The sequence below is a fragment of the Lactuca saligna genome, chromosome 7 (assembly GCF_052625555.1).
Source record: "Lactuca saligna cultivar CGN05327 chromosome 7, ASM5262555v1, whole genome shotgun sequence".
In the NCBI taxonomy this organism is placed as follows: Eukaryota; Viridiplantae; Streptophyta; class Magnoliopsida; order Asterales; family Asteraceae; genus Lactuca; species Lactuca saligna.
Genome location: NC_136423.1, coordinates 89,525,706 through 89,529,102, shown reverse-complemented (window position 1 = coordinate 89,529,102; position 3,397 = coordinate 89,525,706).

Genomic DNA, 3,397 nt, shown 5'->3' with positions numbered 1-3,397 from the left:
TTGGACATGGTTCGTTCCATAATGAGTCGAGCTTCGCTACCAATATCATTTTGGGGGTATGCCTTAGAGACTGCCGCCCACATCCTTAATCTAGTCCCTACAAAGAATGTTGCCAAAACTCCTCACGAGATGTAGACTGGTAAAGTAGCTAAACTAGACCACATCAAGATTTGGGATTACGAGGCCTTTGTGAGGCGCGAGTCTCATGATAAGCTAGAACCTCAAAGCGAGAGGTGTATTTTCATCGGCTACCCACAGAGATCCTTTGGTTACCTTTTCTACAGACCTAGTGATAATGTGGTCTTTGTAGCAAGAAGAGGAGTCTTTCGAGAGAGAGAATTTATAAGCCAATGAGACAGTGGGAGGCAAATTGACCATGAAGAACTTCAAGAGTCAAGCAATGAAGGAACTTCAAACCCTAGCCCTCAACTTGAGGAGGAAACTCCTGTTGAGCCAATTGACGAGTCTGTACCTCTGAGGCGTTCCACGAGAGTTAGGAATGCACCTGAGCATTATTATGGTTTCCATATTACTACAGAAGGTGAGACACTTATTAGTGATGGGACACTAGTAGTTCTAGATGACCCTAACAGCTACGAGGAAGCCATAGCAGGCCCCGAGTTTGCTAAATGGAAAAAGGCTATGGATAGCGAGATACAATCCATGTATAACAATCAAGTTTGGAACTTGGTTGAGAATGTACCAGGTCGTAAGACTGTAGGGTGAAAATGGATCTTCAAGAAGAAGACCGACATGGATGGTAATGTACACACTTATAAGGCTCGACTGGTTGCAAAGGGCTTCTCTCAAATTCCTGGAGTGGATTATGATGAGACCTTTTCTCCAGTAGCCAAGATTAAGTCTATTAGGGTTATGTTAGCCATAGCTGCATTTCATGACTACGAAATTTGGCAAATGGATGTCAAAACCGTTTTCCTTAATGGAAAGTTGATTGAAGATGTTTACATGAGTCAGCCAGAAGGTTTTGTCAGCAACGAGTACCCTAATAGAGTGTGTAAGCTTGAGAAATCCATTTATGGATTAAAGTAAGCACCTCGCAGATGGAATCTTTGCTTTGATGAAAAGGTTAAGGAATTTGGTTTTTCTAGGAGTGAAGATGAATCTTGTGTTTATGTCAAGGCTAGTGGGAGTATAGTTAGCTTTTTGGTACTGTATGTGGATGACATACTACTCATAAGAAATGACATCCCAACCCTGCAGGAAGTAAAGTCATAGCTTGGGAATTGTTTCGCTATGAAGGACCTTGGTGAAGCTGCCTATATCCTAGGGATACGGATTTTGAGAAACAGGAGTAAAAGACTAATTGGACTTAGTCAAAGAACCTATGTGGATAAGGTGTTGAAAAGATTCAACATGCATAACTCCAAGAAAGGTGAGTTACCCATTCAGAGTAACGCCAGATTGAGTAAGACACAAAGCCCTAGTACTGAGGCTGAGTGTGACAACCGTCAAATTCTGGTCAATTCAAAGTCAAATAAAGTCAACGAGTCAAACCGGTCAGCTCAACTAACCTTGTGTATTAGGGTTAGTGTTATGTTCGTATTGTATAACTTGCTATGTTAATGGGAAAACATCACAGGAGAAAAGTTTGTGTTAAAAATTTCCTAAGCCTTCGTACTAATCAAGAACTAAACTGTGTTCGCATTTGGAATGAAAAATTTTGTGAATCGCATTTGATTAATTAGGTTAAAATGCGAAGGTGATTAATGCGAAGTTGGATTTAGCTTTGCTATAAGTTTCAATCGATTTTGAAATTGAGTATTGTTCGCATTTGTATGAGTGTAGTCGATGAATCGATAAAGCAAGAACATATGAGTTTTTGATTCGCAATTGGATTGATGATTGAGGGATGATTCGTGAAGAAAAACGCGAAGTCAAGGACTATGAAATTGTTGTTTGCAAGAATTTAAAAACTCGATTGTGGAGTTGTTGATGCTCATTTTGCGAAAGTAAAACAATCGAGTGTTCGCATCTATGAATCAATTTGAAGTCAATTGGGTTAATATTCGCATATGGGTTCAACATATGAATTTTTGATTTCGCAAGTTTAGAGTTCAAGAACTAAACTGTGTTCGCATCTGGAATGAAAAATTTTGTGAATCGCATTTGATTAATTAGGTTAAAATGCGAAGGTGATTAATGCGAAGTTGGATTTAGCTTTGCTATAAGTTTCAATCGATTTTGAAATTGAGTATTGTTCGCATTTGTATGAGTGTAGTCGATGAATCGATAAAGCAAGAACATATGAGTTTTTGATTCGCAATTGGATTGATGATTGAGGGATGATTCGTGAAGAAAAACGCGAAGTCAAGGACTATGAAATTGTTGTTTGCAAGAATTTAAAAACTCGATTGTGGAGTTGTTGATGCTCATTTTGCGAAAGTAAAACAATCGAGTGTTCGCATCTATGAATCAATTTGAAGTCAATTGGGTTAATATTCGCATATGGGTTCAACATATGAATTTTTGATTTCGCAAGTTTAGAGTTCAAGAACTAAACTGTGTTCGCATCTGGAATGAAAAAATTTTGTGAACCACATTTGATTAATTAGGTTAAAATGCGAAGGTGATTAATGCGAAGGGATGCGAAGGGTGTAAGAATGAAGATGCGAAGTATTTCACAGTAGAATGCGAATTGGGGAAGAAAACAGAAGATTTCAAATATTGTCCCTGGAGTTTCGCATTTTTGGAAATAAATACTCAACTTCGCAAATGGGGGTCATAAAATGATGAAATTGCAGAATTTTTAAAGAGATACACACACATAGACAACCACACATATATTTAGAAAATTAAACTAAAAGATGATAAATTACAGATTATAGCATTGTTCTTTGAGAATAAATTACTAAAAATGGGATATAGACAATTATAAGACATTGTTCTTGACTTTTGAGTCCAAAGACGTATGATCCGAACTTTAATTGTGAAATCGTCCTTGATTGAGTCAATTTCCTTTATAGGAGTAATATATTCCATTGTGCCTTGCAAGTTAAAAAAAAAAAAAAAAAAAAAAAAAAAAAAAAAAAATCAAAGTCACAAGCAACCACCCCACACCCACTCTATGACCAGCCATACCTCCCCACCTTACCTATGTCACTTCAATGTTCCCTTACACTCAAATTTCACTCACTCCCACGTTTTTGAGCTGGAACAATCAACCACACTCCTCATTTTCTCTCATTTCTCTCATTCCACTAAGTAACAAACATCACTTTTTCTCTCAAACTCTTCTACACAAATTTTCGAGATCCAAGGCTGGATTCAAGTGTTCTTCCACACTTAGTAAGTAAAAATTCATCCTCCCTATTATTATTTCACTTCATTCTACTCAAATCTTTGGTTGCTTACACAAACTCCCTAACTATGATGTTAG